This window comes from Polypterus senegalus, chromosome 13 (genome assembly GCF_016835505.1).
Source record: "Polypterus senegalus isolate Bchr_013 chromosome 13, ASM1683550v1, whole genome shotgun sequence".
In the NCBI taxonomy this organism is placed as follows: Eukaryota; Metazoa; Chordata; class Cladistia; order Polypteriformes; family Polypteridae; genus Polypterus; species Polypterus senegalus.
In genome coordinates, this window is record NC_053166.1 from 46371904 (window position 1) to 46389162 (window position 17259).

At 40.2% G+C, this 17259-nt stretch overlaps 1 long non-coding RNA gene across 4 annotated transcripts in view; it reads right to left on the bottom strand.

Moving 5' to 3' along the window:
- The window catches only part of LOC120542604, a 104565-nt gene that overhangs the window by 12295 nt on the left and 75011 nt on the right, over positions 1-17259 (bottom strand). For 3 of the 4 annotated variants that reach the window (XR_005636214.1, XR_005636213.1, XR_005636211.1), the window contains one exon: positions 2725-3455. This is a non-coding gene — a long non-coding RNA (uncharacterized LOC120542604). Of the gene's footprint in view, positions 1-2724; positions 3456-17259 lie in introns of those variants that run through there. The other variant, XR_005636212.1, reaches the window with a different exon arrangement.

A 17259-nucleotide genomic window follows, 5' to 3' on the forward strand; every position in this document is an offset into this window, starting at 1 on the left:
TCCCAACTGACTGGAAAACAGGACTTGTCCTCCCTATCTGGAAAGGGAAGGGTGATCGCCTGGATTGCGGCAACTACAGGGGGACAACACTGCTTTCGGTGCCAGATAAGGTCCTTGCTAGGGTCGTCCTCAATTGGATCCGTGATCACTTGCTTACCTACCAGTGACCGGAACAGTCTGGTTTTACTCCTAAGAAGTCTACCATCGACAATATCCTGGCACTGAGGGTTCTCAGGGAGCGCAAACATGAATATCGGCAGAGTTTCTTTGCAGCCTTTGTCAATTTTCGTAATACGTTCGACTCAGTTTATCGAGCTGCCCTGTGGGAAATCCTGAGGGTCGCGGAATCCCCTTGAGGTTGCTGGATATCATGGCCGGCCTGTACACTGGTACTGCGAGTGCTGTGCTGAGTGGAGGCAGGACCTCTGCGTTTTTCCCAGTTGATCAGGGGTGTGTTCTTGCTCCTACTCTGTTCAATGCTTGTATGGACTGGGTGTTGGGCAAGGTTGTCGGGTCCAGCAGCTGTGGGGCATCTGTAGGTGAAGAAAGATTCATGGATCTTGACTTTGCTGACAATGCTGTGATCTTCGCAGAGTCAATGGAGGCTCTGATCAGGGCGCCCAAGGAACTAAGCAATGATTCTGAGAGTCTGGGCTTGCGAGTGTCTTGGATAAAAACCAAGATCCAGGCCTTTAATGACCTCTTGGGCACAGCCATCAGCAATGTGTCTGTCTGTGGAGAGAGTATCAACCTTGTCGAGAGGTTTACTTACCTTGGCAGTGACATTCATGTCTCTGGTGACTCTTCCTATGAAGTCAGTAGGTGGATTGGGAGAGCATGGGGGGTCATGAGGTCTCTGGAAAGGGGTGTGTGGAGTTGCCGATATCTATGCAAAAGGACGAAGGTCCAAGTCTTTAGAGTCCTGGTGCTTCCTGTCTTACTATATGGTTGCGAGACATGGATGCTATTCAGTGACCTGAGACGAAGACTGAACTCCTTTGGTACTGTGTCTCTCCGGAAAATCCTTGAGTACCGTTGGTTTGACTTTGTGTCGAATGAGCCATTGCTCATGGAGTCCCGAATGAGGCACATTACCTGCATTGTGAAGGAGCATCAGTTACAGCACTACAGCCATGTGGTGCTTTTCCCTGAGGTTGATCTAGCTCATAAGATGCTCATTGTTGGGGACCTGAGTGGCTGGACCAGGCCAAGGGGTCGCGCAAGTAACACCTGGCTGCGGTAGATAGAGGGTCGTCTCCGGAGGGTGGGATTGACTGCGTGTCTGCCTGAGGGGTTGCCAACCAGGATCCCGAGTTGTTTTGTTGTGTATTGGGTGCGGCAATGCACTGTACCAGTGCATGCTCCCCAACTTGACTTGATAATGCAAGGTACTTTGGATAAAACTGTCTGCTAAGCAAATAAATGTAAATGTAAATAATGTTTTCCAGAATCATTCACGAGCCCTAAGTGATCTGGTGACATTTTCAGAAGAAACAAAAAGGAGAGCATGAATTAACTCCAGTTGTGATGTAAGTTCATTGGAAGGCACACACACACATTTACACACTCCCTGACAATATTGCGTTGCCCAACAGAGAAAGAATGCCAGCATAGACCTGAACCAGGGTTTGAGTATGGTGAGCCAGCAATGCTTTGTGCAGTGCCATTGTGCATGGCTTTCTATATAAGAATTCATCTTAAACTACGTATTAAAGTAAAGCTCAAGTCAGTTAAATTCAGTTTATTTATATAAAGATTGCAGATGAAGAGTGATGCGATAAGTGCTCACGTAATATGCCGAGTATAGATTTTACAAAGTTCTAAATAAAGAATAACTTCACATCAAGACTAAATTTTGCTAGAACACACAGAGAATAAAGTAGAAACTGATTAACATAACATTAATTAATTAATTTAGTTAATTTAATTCATGAATTGTTTAACTATGGCAAGTTGACAAAACTTCATTTTAGAGGATTTTACTGTGCCATTAAAATGCATAAAAAGAGTAAATACAACACTGAAAACTTTTGAGGAAAATACACCACTCTGTCAAGCAGCGCTCATCACTGTCTCTTCCTTCACAAAATGTGCGCAAAATAATGTGCAAGGTCAGTTGTGATTTTAAGATCCTCAGAGTGCTACTTCCAAATACATGGGAGGCATGGACAGTTAACTCTTTGAGGGCTGAATTTTTTTTTTTCCAAAAAACATAGTTTCGGAAAAGCAATGGTTTCACCTAGAAACCAACATAAAACGTCTGATGCCGCATGCTGCGGCTGCCAGTTTGCCAAGAATGTGCGTCAGGCTTGCTGCCAGGCTGTCTTCGCGTGGCTGGCCACAGTCGCAGTGCATTGCAATCTGGTTTCTACCTCTTACCATTGTTAAGTGGCAGTCCTACCTGATGAACATTGTCAGCACCACGATAAGCTGGGGACCAGTCAGCTGAAGCTGGAACCTCACGTTTGTTTTCGATCTCTTGTATCAAAATTGGAGTCTGACAACTCATAGTCCAGTTCAGAGATAATAGGCAAAACGTTGTCCACGGAGTATTTTGCTTTATCCATTCGCTTTGATCTCTCACCATTACGTCAGTACCATTTTTGCCGTTGCCTGCGCCTTACTACTCACACGAGCGCCGGAAATCTCGGTCAAATTAATGAAGCTAACTTTCCTTCTAGCAACGAGAGTCCAACTAAAACATAGTTTGGTTTTGTCACCGTTTACAGTTGATTGCCACTGTAAATTCCTCCTTTTGACAAAAGTCGACATCAGCCCTAAAAGAGTTAATACCCAGGTCAAAATGGGAAGTAAAGTATATGCAGTTTTTATTTTTTTAAGGAGTCACAGCAAGAAAGGATGCATCAAAAAACACAATGGGCAAGTTTCCTGAAAAGACAGAAATCTAGTTTAGGAGTTGCATGAGAGCAGGAGATTTAATCTTAAATTTGTCACCGGCCCGTCTTTGCAAAGGAATATACATGTTTCTTATTGGAAACTTGGTGACAGCATTTCAGCTTATTGAATATAGGGGAACAGAATTCTAAATTATCTATGTTGATTTAGGTTCTTTCTGGCCTATGCACAACTTACACCTTCAGAACTTCACAGTCTGAACACAGTAGTGTTAGAAAATATATTTATTTTTTGTGTAAGAGCTGCTGGCTTTTAACTGGATTTAATAAAAATGAAATTCATTATGATGCACTAGAGCGTGAAAAACATTTACCTTTACATTCAAGAGAGTTGAGTTCCAGACACCCAATCGCCACTGTAATGTGCATGTCCATTCTGTACAAGCGTCCAAGAGAGAGAAAGTTCCATAGACTGCAATTAATGTAAACGTGATAAAGAAGAAGGGTCTTTTCTAATGTGGCTGCGTAGGGAATGAGTGATTAACATAGTGTTCCATACCGTGTTTACTGCTTGGGCCACTTCCATCAGACAGAGGAAATCTGTAAAAAGCAACAGAATTAGAAATTCAGAACAGGGCTGGCCACCCCACACACTCCTTCTGCTCACAGCTGATTTTCCCTGTGCCCTGCACTATGTGTGGATGGCCTTTCAATCTTCTCTTTCCCCCTGTGTGAGTCACCTTGTAATTATGCAAAATATCAGTCAGCCCTCCTCCAGATATCCTGAGGAGATGAATCAGCCCATGCCACACATTAGATGAAAGTGGGTCACAGAAATTCCTCCAGATGATGCTGTAGAAGTACAGTAGCAGTTGGTACTCGAGAGGTCTGTCCCATCCTTTTGATTGGGAAAACCTCATTCTAGAATGACCTGATTAGGTAACTCTGGTTTATTTTAGCCACACAGAAAAGTGGGGCACATTCAAGTGGACAAATGCATATCTCTGTGTCCTTGGCAGGCAGCAGCTCAGGACAGTTCCTTACATTGTGCTAAGATGAACGTGGCAGGAAAAGAGATAATAATTCAGTTTGGGGTGCTAGCTGGTTGTCATGATCAAGATTTTGTTTCTTACTTTTTATAATCTTTTCTTGGCCATAAAAAATCTTAAAGACCTCTTTTTGGGAATTTTAAAGGTTAAGGAGCCTTGTAGTGACATTTGCTTTTTTGTGCATGTTGTGTTTATTACAAAGCTGAGATTATTAGTGTGTCTTCCACAGCAGAATTTTATTTTTCATGTGAGTGACTCAATTTCAAGCATTTTTTTTTGGCTGGTTGCTATTAAATTTCTAAACAGGGTCAAACAAATGTCTTCGATGTGTGACAACATCATGCCATACGCTTTCCATTTGTCCAAAATGGGTTCACCCAAAGACCTTTTGTTACATTTATTTTTGTTTTTCATTCCCTGATTGTGAAATTGTTGCCCTTCCTTTTGACTATGATTGCCTAACAATTGCCTCTGGTTGTGTGTTGTAACAAGAATGACCAAGAGACATTGGGATGGTTTGGGGCAGCCACCCATATAATATTTCCCGGCTGCAATATTGATTAAATAGAACAGACATGTTCACACGACTGAGTCCAAAACAGAACTGACTGTTGTCTTAAGATGGCGGCTTTTTAACTCTTTTAGGGCGGATGTCGACTTTTGTTGATGGGAGGGGCTGAGGGCGAATGTCGACAAATGTCGACATCCAGGGATAGACAGAGATAATCAGCTGTTAATGGTGACACGTCACAGGCATTCCCTCTCTGCTTGGAGGAATGACGTAGAGGATGTGATGTCATCAGGACAGAACTGGAAGTGATGTCGTTGGTTGCCCCAGACCTGGTTGGGATTGCCCAAGAGTGATCTGCAAGTAATTGAGAGAGAGAATCAGAACAGTTTGCCACCCCCTGGTCCGGCGTGCAATTACATCTATTCAGGGACTTTAGTTGTCCCCTAATCACGCGTGTGTCATAGTGTTCCTTTATTTTTGATCTCCCACACTGTTCCCTGATTCTGATTCTTGTGTTACACCCTAAGTTAGGTGGCATAATCATCCATCTTTCTGGTTTTAACCCTTTCCTTGCTATCTTGTTTTTTGTCGTCTCCAGAATCCATCCAAACTTAAAAGCAGCTGCCTCCTTCCCTTGAAAAAGGGAACATTTCCTGAGTAATTATTTTGCAACAGTAAAATGAAGGGACAGATTTTAATTGAGGAAGAATTAGGAGTTGAAATGTGGTGTTAAGCCTTGCAAAGTTTGAAGTTGGAAAGTGTAACTGATCTGTCATCCATCCTAATCAATATACCAGAAACAATAGTCAAAAGAAATTTCAGCACTAATTCACACTGTACCTGGAAGATTGATAGGCAGAATGCACTAGTCAATAATGATTTTTGAGCTGACCTTTAAACTCAAGACATTATGTCTTGTGACGTCTGTCATCTTGCTTAGCAGCAGTACACTCACTAAAGTGAAAATGGTGGTACCAATAGAAAACAAAGTGGGGTCACTGAAAGATGTTATAGTATTTTAAACATTATTAACTAAGTGTTTATAACAAACTGGTATCAAAATAAGACTCAGTAGCCTTCAAAGCTTTTACATAAACCATAGCATAACTGAAAAAAGTTGTAATAAATTTAAAACAATCATATCCTAACAGTAATATGTAGACTAAATTGGCAATACATTGGTGCTCAAGAGAAGAGACAATATGGTCCCTTCACATTACAGAACCCAGGAGATTATGATGCCACCTACTGTTTGGATGACTAGCCAGTGGCAATCATGGGACTTGCCGTGTTTTCATTAGACTTGACTGTTCCCCCCCTTGGATCAGTTAATTTGAATTTGTATATGTAGTCAGTGCCCAGGGCCGAAATAATAGAACTCATTTGTATATTGGACTCATTAGTACAACGCAGAATGAAGTTGGGGTGTATGTCATGTGAAGTCAGGTTACAGGTCAGATGCTAACAGCAGCACTAAATAACAATCTTTGAGACAGCAGTACATTTTAATCACTTGTTTCTGTGGGGTTAAAGGAAAGTTTACAGCTTGTTAAACACTAATGAATCCCTCTGTGCAGCTTGGCAGCAGAAGAGAAGTCAAAGTGAGCAAAGAATGATATATGGATGACCTTTTGTTCAAAATAAAATTAATAAAATACAACACCATACCCTGAACCCAGAGACCTGATAATGCACTTTTTCTGTTATCTGACAGTCTTCGTTTACTTGTAAAGATCATCAGACACAGGGCTATTGGGAACTGCCTATCACCCCTATCTTCTTCTGGTTGAGTATTTGTCTTAATTTAAGTTTGCACAACTTCCCTTTGAGACCACAGGTAGAACCCTGCAACACAGTCCACTTCAGAACATAATCTAAACCAATTCTAGAGAGGTGTTGTGCAAATCAATGCAAAGATATAAAGATTATTTAAATGTAGTGTGTCTTTGTAATTGTGCAGTGCAATTCTGCAAAATAACACCACAGCCAACAGTAATTTCCAGTGGCAATGATAATAAATCTCAATCTGCAACATAAAAAAGAAACAAAAAAGGAATATTTGGTATACTGGTTTGCAGTCCAAATTATAGACAGAGCAACTAGCATTACCACCTCAAGCACCATCCAGCCCAGTCACTGATTTCTTAGCAAGGGCTTTCCTCTTTGTTAGATTAATTTGCTCACCCCATGTCCACAACTGTTTCTTCTAGGGACATGGCTTTTTCATAGCAGGTTAGGTTTATTAGCAATTACATACTGGGACACCACTATTGTTAGTGCTAACTGAAGTTTCCAAAAGCTCTACAATAGAAAAGTCAGATTTACAAAAATGGATGAATGAGACCCACAAGTACCTCTCACCCTTCACTTCACTCAACGTAGTAACTTAGTATCTTGCAGAATAAAGGAGTCAAACGGATAGCAGAGATCACCTCAACACTATGACACAGTCCTCCAGAAACAGGACATACTGTATTAAATGTCATAACAAGCATGTAAATAGCACACCTTTTCCTTAGATAATGTCATTTTTAAAACAAATAAAAATCTTGCTTAATATCATCTAAAGCTACTCACTTATGATAAAAGTATAATGGAAGCTAGAGTAAGTAAAGATTAAAAGTCTTTAAGGATAAACAGGTGCACAGAAAAGGAGTTCACAGGAAATAAGTTCATACATGGAGTCACAGGACAGATGAGAGAGGGCCTGGACACTAATGGTTGTTCAGTGTAGTTACAGTCGGTGTCTCGTCATGTAGGAGCCAGTTTCAAAGGCACCATATATTTGTTAAGGAGAAACAAAGGAAGGGTTAGACCAAGGAAATGGCCACAGTTACTATAGCCTGAGCACTTTGCAAAGTGCCAAGAACAGAGTCTTCACCCTTCATTTTTTATCTGAAGATGGAACACTTCGATCACTTGGATTTATATTTAACTGGATTAACTTCTTTGGCAGAACATATTTTAGGAAATCCAGTCATTGTCACAGAACAGCACAATGATTTTTCAGCTAGTATATTTTGTAGAGTAAATGTGCCTTTTAGCATTTCTGCCTTGCTGCTGTTTAGCTGGAGTTTGTTTTTTAATGTGTGGCATAAGTGTACGTGTTGGGTTCACTAGTTTTCTCAGTTATGGTGTGTGATGTTTTTCATGATTTTATTTTTATCTCTAATCCTCCTCTTGAGTGACCAGTGTTGTCCCTGGAGGGTTTCAGTTCCTGGAGGACTGTATTGTACCAAATCACTTAATTATGTAGCCTGTTAATGAAGCCCTCCTTCTGTTACTTTACCTTCATATTCATGTTACCAGTTATTCTACAGTAGGTTAGCATTTTAATGAATCTACCATTTTACAGCATGGGACTATATTGATTTTTAGAGTTTGAGTTTGATTGTTAATTTCTATTTAAAAGGGCAGTGTTAACAGTGAACACCATCCCAAGGAACCATACAAACCAAAGAGGATTACAATAAAGTCCATAAAAAATTCTAGTTTAAATGAAAGTTTGTGACAATACTGGCCTCCACTGGAGTAGTCCCCAAACTCAGAAAGATACTAATACAGCCCAGTGAAGGGGTACAAAGGGTAACTTTTTATACAAAAACAAAATATTGAGAGAAGGATAAAACTGAAGGGACCTAACTAGGCAAAGGAGACCGAAATAGCAAAGACTGCCCTCCTTTGGACCCTCCTATTCTCATCAGAGCTACGGCAATAATCTAAATACAGAACATAATAACGTTTTTTTTCCTTTACAACTTTACCCTTCCTCCAAACTAGCCTAACTAGGAGTTGAACGCTCTTATAAAGCCATTCCCAGGAGTACATATGCTGTCAGTCCCCACTACCCTGACACACTTATGGGTCACCTTGGCACCCAAAGAGATTTCCAGCAAATACTTCAGTTCACAGTTCACCTTTGCTCCAGTAGCAAAAACAATGCTGCCGCCCAATAAAAGGTAATGTTTCTCCTATTAACCCTAACCCCAGATCCTCCTGATCTCCCTTGCACGTTGTATTTAAATGGGGCAATTTGTTTTTGCTTTCTTTTTAATATATTAAAAATGTAATTTTAATTATGTGAAAATACCATCCCTGCTGAAGATGAAACACCAAAGTAACACTGGACTTGAGAAAGGCCTGACAGGATGAGGAGAGCTGTTATACAAGTCAGTACGGAGGTACTCTACAGCAGGGGTGTGCAACATCAGTACTGGAGGACCACAGTGGCTGCAGGTTTTTGTTCCAGTCCTTTTTCTAAATTAGAAACCAATCCTTGCCAGTAGCAGATCTTATTTAATATCTGGAGAGGTTAGTGTTTTAACTCTGCAATAATAATTCATTCTTATATCACAGATTGTTTGCCTTTCTAATGATAGCATGTGCATTATTTAGAGCCTAAAACTGATGAGTCATTTTCATTTCTTCACTTTTTTTCAGTTTCCTTTCAAGTATTTTATTAAACCAAATAGTGCACTAGGAATACACATAGGTGTAAATAGAAACAAGGTAGATGGAGAACCGTTGGTTCTTTTGTCATTGGCCTCTTATTTCTAATAAAAGGAGCCATTAAAAACAGTGAATACCACTGTTTAAGACTAAAATAAGCAATTAAGGATTCAAAATCTTAACAACTGAGACAACTAAAATGAAGCAGAAAATCTCACTTGGGCATTAAGTGCTTTATCAGCAATAATTTACATCTCATTAAATAATTTGGTTAGAATAAAAAGGGCCAATGCTCTACAGTATAGAATTTCAGTGTGTTGTATGTGTAGAATACTGTATGTCATGATCTGGAATTTATTTTACATTTTTTCTGCTTTTCATTGGCCTCTAATATAGCGTAAGTATAATTTTGGGAGTTTTAGCGGTCAAAGAATTGAATGGTTTTCTGGTTCAGGACATACTTGTAGACATTATTTTTGAAATGTATCTTGCTGTAGTGCCATCTTGTTTTATTATGGTCACGACTGTTGTGTGCTGTTTATGAGGCATTATTGCCAGGCTGCTGCTACATAGGTTGACTGAGAATGTGTGACATGTGACATTGTTACCACAACCATATAAAGGTCAGCATCGTACACTTCCTGACTGTCTAAGCTTAAGGATAAATTGAAACTGAACAAAACCTTCAAGTTATTATTGTTTAACGATCTCTCTGGTTACAAATTCATTTCATTTCTTTGGCTTTGATTATGTGAAATGTTCTAGTTACTGAATCTTTTAATTCTTGCGCTCCCAGTTATGATCTTGGCTAGTTATTAAATGTACGATCCATCTTCTGAATTCATCTTTCTTTAAACCACTGCACTGTAGAGTATGAAGCTGTGTCAGTGTAATGAAGTTTCCATGAAGAATCAGCTGTTACCCAGCATTACTCTGCAAAATAACCTGATGGGAGTACATGAAGGTGCACAAGGTACAGTGAAATACCCCTGCTGCATGTTTCAGGGGTCAGTGGCACCCACAGGAGATTATCCTGTCAATCCAGCATTTAAAAAGGATAGTGGATCAGCTGCCTCTACGACAGAGAATGGCAAGATGTTGTGTGTTTGGTGGGAGGCCAGTTGATTGGTGGTTCTCGTAATGCTCCTAATCTTAACCCTTAAATGTTCATTTTTCCATGTCTTCTCTCTACTTTGGAGTTCTTTTGTGGCTGCTATGCCCCTCTATTGGTTTATACAGACATCTGTAACTTTCAGTTCATGGAAGTCTCCTTTTACAAGGCTGGTTGAGTGCCATTTGGGGAGGTGTTTCTACTTGTTTTTAATATAGAAATGTGAATATGTTTATTATTCTCTATTTGAACTATTCTTTATTTTAATTTTGTTTAATTTGAGTAAAAATGTAATCACAAAAACGATCCAAACATCTTGCAGGTTGGACATGATCGTTGTCATAACCTCTACTGGTTGAAATGGTTGTCCCTTTCCAGATGCTCATTGATGTTTGAAGTCTGGAAATGAACTGAATCAAAAGCTTGCTAGCAGGGATTAGATAAGACAAGCATTTGGGAAGGAAACACTAAGAAGTGAAAGGATGAGTTGTTTATGGCTTTGGAGGTGAGCAATGGGTCAATCATCTATTCTGCTAGCAAAGGAAAGCAGCTAGTGTGGTTAGTAAGAACTAGCAGGGCTTCTAACCTTCTTTTTTATATTTGTTTGTACTTTGTTTTATACTTGCCATTATTTATATACAGTGTGGTGTAGAATTTTTATTTTTAAGCCAACCCCAAGAAGCACATGTTTTCATCATATATATGTTTTAACTAAGTTCATTAATATGTTAGATAAGGTCAGTATTTTGCTCAAAGAGATACTGGATTACATTACTGGATGTTGAAGATTATTTAGCACAATCTTCTGCTTTTACAGAACTGTTTTTACTTTGTAGGGAAAATTGTCATCATGTAACCTGCTCACTTACGTTAAACTGTACAATGCTATTGTCTACAGCAACTCTTTGCTGACTTCTTTTTCCTGTCTTCCTAAATAACTCAATACATGTACTGCCAAAATGAATGAGTCTTTTTGTAGCAGCAGGAAATTTGTTACAATGATGGATTGAAATGGTGGAAAGGAAGCCACACCTGCTCTGGTTTTAACAATCCTACCTGTGTGAAGAGCAGCAGTCTGAAAACGAGCCTTTGTCTTGCTTTCCTATTGTTCCATGTGGATACTAAAGCCTTTGAGCTCTAGCCGTTTGGCAGTCATTTCACCTGCTTAGTAACAAAGAGATCAAATAAAGTTACAATTGTCATAATAAAAATGTGGCAATCACAGGCTTAACCCCTAAGGAAGAGAGCTATCTAAAGCACCTGTATAGAGAAATCCCCAAGCCTGTGTGGCATAACCATATTGGGCTTGACCGAGAAAGATTAAGTTTATATCCACACTCTCCATTAAATTCCCTAGTGCTCACATCAATTTGGGCTTTTAAATGCAAGCCTAACCACAGTCATAGGTGGCTGGCCCCTTGCCCGGTCAGAACACTTCTGGTATGGAGGGACCGGGGGAACCATTGTGGACATAACACTACATCCCCCAAAACACTATGTGGCAGCCATACCTCAGACTCCATCAGGGCTTCATGGGAGATGGAGTCCGATACAGCCCTGTTGGGAACCAGGGGCACCACCAGGGGGTCCTGCAGCTGTTCCTGAGCCCTTGTGGGAGGTTCTTCCACCACACCCAGAAGTGCTGCCGTAAGTAGGGCAACAAACACCTAAAGCACTTCTGGGGGCCTTATATAAGGGACCAGTGGACATTACTCGGTGAGCCAGAGTTGGGTGGTAGTGGATAAAGCATGCCGAGGAGGAGTGAAGGAGTAAGAGAATCTTCCAAGTTCTTTTATGACAGGGGTCTCCTGAACCTATAGGAAGACTAAACGGGGAAGGCGTTTCCCACATGGTGAAGAAAAAAATAATAAAAACATCTTCGCTTTTTAACAGTGTGCCTCTAGCGTCTGTCTGTGTCGGGTTGAGTGACTGGCATGCCCCCTAGAGTTGTTACACCACCCAAAGAATATTCACTTTATTGGGGAATCTTGCTGACTTTCATATTTCTCACCCAATTTCCACATAAATCTGATTCAGCCAGATCTTTGTCTGTGTGGGGTTTACAGATTCTCTGTTTGTTTGCATGGGTTCTTCTACTGTCTACTGGGCATCAAGTCATGTGGCTTCAGTGCTAACCATTGTCCAGCTATGCCATCCTCAATTTTTTGCATTTTTTCCAGCTTCAGTAGTCAATTGATCTCTCTTCTTTGCTTTTTGATTCAGTCTAATTTCTTTCATTTTTTTGACACTTGCATTTGTTTTTTGCTTGGAGGTGTTGTGAAACTGATTTAAGAGAAGATCAGCAATGAGAGTCTTTTATGATAGATAGATAGATAGATAGATAGATAGATAGATAGATAGATAGATAGATAGATAGATAGATAGATACTTTATTACTTCCAAGGAGAAATTCACATAATCCAGCAGCAGTATACTGATACAAAAAACAATATTACATTAAAGAGTAATAAAAATGCATGTAAAAACAGACAATAACTTTGAATAATGTTAGCATTTACTTCCCCGGGTGGAATTGAAGAGTCGCATAGTGTGGGGGAGGAATGATCTCCACAGTCTGATAGTGGATCAAGACAGTGACAAAAGGCTGTCACTGAAGCTACTCCTCTGCCTGGAGATGACACTGTTCAGTGGATGCAGTGGATTCTTCATGATTGATAGGGGTTTGCTTAGTGCCCGTCACTCTACTACAGATGTTAAACTGTCCAGCTTTATTCCTACAATAGAGCCTGCCTTCTTAACAAGTTTGTCCAGGCGTGAGACGTCCTTCTTCTTTATGCTGCCTTCCCAGCACACCACTGCATAGAAGAGGGCACTCACCACAACCATCTGATAGAAAACCTGCAGCATCTTATTGCAGGATGCCAGCCTTCTATGGAAGTATAGTCGGCTCTGTCCTCTCATGCACAGAACATCAGTGTTGGCAGTCCAGTCCAATTTATCATCCAGCTGCATTCCCAGGTATTTATAGGTCTGTACCTCACGGGGTCCATGAGAGGCCTGGGCCTCCTAAAATCCACCACCAGTTCCTTGATCTTGCTGATGTTCAGGTGTAAGTGGTTTGAGTCGCACCATTTAAAAAAGTTTTTGAGTAGCTTCCTGTACTCCTCCTCCTGCCCACTCCTGATGCAGCCCATGATAGCAGTGTCATCAGCGAACTTTTGCACGTGGCAGGACTCCGAATCGTATTGGAAGTCTGATGTATATAGGCTGAAGAGGACCGGAGAAAATACAGTCCCCTGCAGCACTCCTGTGTTGCTGACCACAATGTCAGGCCTGCAGTTCCCAAGATGCACATACTGAGGTCTGTCTGTAAGATAGTCCACGATCCATGCCACCAGGTGTGAATCTACTCCCATCTCTGTCAACTTGTCTCTAAGGAGCAGAGGTTGGATGGTGTTGAAGGCGCTAGAGAAGTCCAAAAACATAATTCTTACGGCACCACTGCCTCTGTCCAGGTGGAAGAGGGATCGGTGTAGCATATAGATGATGGCATCCTCCGCTCCCACCTTCTCCTGGTATGCAAACTGCAGAGGGTCGAGGGCGTGGTAGACCTGTGGCCTCAGGTGGTGAAGCAGCAGCCACTCCATGGTCTTCATCACATATGATGACGTCAGAGCAACAGGCCGGAAGTCATTCAGCTCACTAGGACATGATACCTTTGGGTCTGGGGTGATACAAGATGTTTTCCAAAGCCTCGGGACTCTCCCCTGTTCCAGGCTCAGGTTGAAGATGCGCTGTAGAGGACTCCCCAGTTCCAACGCACAGGCCTTCAGCAGTCGTGGCGATACATCATCTGGACCCGCTGCTTTGCTGGCACGAAGTCTCCTCAGCTCTCTGCTCACCTGTGCTGCTGTAATTGTGGGTGGGAATGTCTCACCTATGCTGGTATCAGCAGAAGGATGGTTGGAGGATGAAGTACTCCGAGGTGAGAGTGGGTAAGGGTGGTCAAACCTATTAAAGAAGTTGTTCATTTGGTTTGCTCTCTCCACGTCTCTCTCGATGGTGGCACTCCGCTTCGAGCTGCAGCCAGTGATGATCTTCATCCCATCCCACACTTCCTTCATGCTGTTATTCTGCAATTTCTGCTCCAGCTTTCTCCTGTACTGCTCCTTCACCGCCCTGAGCTGGACTTGTAGTTCCTTCTGCACGCGCTTGTGAGCAGATTGTGGAGATTTATGAGCTTTTAGTGATGGGACACTAGGTCCAAGTGGGTTAAATAGTTAAAGAGCCGTACTTTGCATGTAGTAACAGAGGAGGAATCTTCCAAGTTCTTTTATGCCAGGGGTCTTATGAACCTATAGGAAGACTAAACTAAATTTTAAAATGGAATATTTCTGTTGGGTCTTTGTTTGTATTTTTCATTGTTAGACTTTAAAGGAGGCCCTATATCTCATTGAAATAACAAGGTAATTTCCAGAATAATGGTGTCATGGACCTTTAGTGATACTTGAATAGAAAGGAAAGTTCTGCTCAAGTGTGTTTTATTCAGAGAAATATGGCAACATTGAGTGGGGGCAGAAGTAAAAGCAGTAACAGCATTATTAGAGGCCAATTGAAAACAAGAACAAAGGTGATTTATTTAGAAGGGGCAGCATAAATACAGACGTGCGGCAGCAAATTGGTGGGTGGAAAGGGCAGATATGTATATTCAATGAGGAGATAAGGTTAATTGTTGGAAACATTTGTCATATCACCCCACTGAGGAGCTAGTGACAGTAGTGTGCAGAGATCTGGAAACTGAAGCTGGCTTTCATTTGAATTCACTGTGCATTTGTATTCATTGACTGAGCAGGACTTTTAGTAGTATTGTATACAGTATAGTCATTTCATTCTGTAGCACACACTATGCACGAGACTCTGAATGAATCTGGAAACTTTTGTGGCAAATTGTTTGGATTTTCATGATGTCAAATTTGTTTAAAATATATCGGCACAGCCTGTATATTATGCAACATTGTTCAATGCATCAATAAGAACTACACATTTAAAGGTAAAGTGTGAGATTTATCTGAAGTTAGCCAACATAATGAATATTCAGTTCCAGAAAATGTATTTGTTTGTGATGTTGGAGACGTCACTGTTGTAAATGAGCCCTTTTTATAGTATGCCACCACTTCATCAACTCTGTTGTTACAGTCTCTGGTCAATTCGGTGCTATTATTATTATTATTATTATTATTATTTTTATTATTATTATTATTATTCAGTAGCTATAGTGTTAATTCTGGCATATTGTTTAACAAAGATTTTTTGGGCAGTGATGTAATTGTGCTTTCTATTCACATCCACATTCCTCAGCAGAAGCTGATGTACTTCTCTTATGGCAGTAAAGTAAGAAATGCAGATATTCCACATGCCTTCAGTTGATATGAACTTGGCAGGATTCTATTTTCAAAATGAGACAAGTGGATTAGTTGCAGTCAGTTCAATATATGCTGTGCATTTTAAGTTGGTGTGTAAAATACATCATTTCTGAGCTTATAAGTATTCCCTTTCTCTGTAAAAGGAGATATTCGTTTTCCTCATTTTTATTCAGACACAGTCCTTCATTTTGGTGCACCTCTGTTTTGTCTTTTTTTAGACTGGCGTAACAGCTGCTTTCACATACTTTTTCTTGGGTTTAGTTTTTGCTTTGTGTTACCTTTTAGTACATTTTCTTTATCACCTTTGTCAATTACTGCATTCATGTCATTTTTGAATGTGTTTGTAAATTGCACAAAACCCATCTCTGAATGCAGGAGCACTTTTCTTGTATGTTATAGGCTGCAAAAACTGGAAGGCGTTTTGGAATTGGGGTTAAAAAATATCCACTGTGGCTGGGAAGTCAGAGTTGGGGCCAGCTTAGAGACATCCATCAGTCTACACAATGCAACTTTGGACTTGGCGGGTGTTTCCTGCAGGGTACGCATTCTCCTTTTAAATGTGTTCTTTTGATCATAACTGCTGTTTAAGATGGCCTTTTCCACTCATTCCATGGCAATGCAAGGAAAAATAAGCAGTAGAGAAAGAAAATGGTGTTTCCTTGTTAGTTTAAAACTGCATTGCATAACAAAATAAAACTGTCTGAATCAAACGCAGGAATTAGTCAAATTAATCTATGAACTACAGCAGGGACATCTTCTTTGCAGGTTTCTAGATTTAATGTTCTCACCCACAGTTTGGTTACTTCCTTTCTCTCTTGGCTTCAACCAAGTGAAATCTCAGGGCCATACATGCCTTTGCCTATGCACTAAATACTGAACCCTAAATTCAACATGACAGAAGCGTAAATGTTTTTTTAACTTGCATAATGATTCAAAGTCAAATAAAATGGAGGGTGTGACCGGAGGAGGACTGATACATGCATGAGAAGGCTTCAGGCCACAAACATGGAAAGAGGAGTGAACTCAGTATTGTTCTGGAGAAGCTAAGTAATAAGTTACCAAACCATCTGACTAACACAACTTGAAATTTTTCTACCATGACTTGTTCCTGCGAAATATCAGATTTAATGAAAAATAAGAGAGACAAAGATAGATAAATCTTTATTGTCATTGTCACTTTTACAAAGGAACAACGGAATTGAAGGTGCTGTTGACTTAGTGTGTGGCATAAAAGTTAAAAAACAAAAAGAAAAAAGTAATTAAAGTGCATTACAAATATATACAAATTGCACTGGTTAAATGTACAAATTGCACTGGTTACTTAAGGTCTATATTGCACATTGAGAGAATGATATGGAGCAGTTTTATCTGAGTTCAGGGCCATGATTGCTTTTGGATAAAAGCTGTTTTTAAGGCGGTTTGTCTTGGTTGTCATTGCTCTGTATGAGGCAATGACCAGGATGTGATGTCTATTGCTTTTAAAAATGCCCTTATAGAAAAAAGTTGCATTTCTTCTATGGTGTAGGCATTTTTAATGCCCCAAATATTATTTGAAGTACATTTTGAGCTTCTTCTTTATTTTTAACATTAGTTTAGGTGGAAACAACTTAAATCTACATCTTTTTCACTTTCAATTGGTGTTTTTTCTCTTGTTCTTTCAAAGTAGTCAGATATATTTTATTTAGAAGGTGAGAAAAATGTCCTGATGAAAGAAAGTTTTTGTTTAAGTGGTTTTTGAAGAAATATGCAAGGTCAGGTTGTTTCATCCCTTGTCTTGACCAGGCAATGTAAAAGAATACACAGCCTTCGTGTATTAAATTTAAAAAGTGTGTGTTACAGTTTTCTTGGGAATACAAAGGTGGAAAACTATGAGAAACAAGTTGAGGAGTTTCATAGTTCC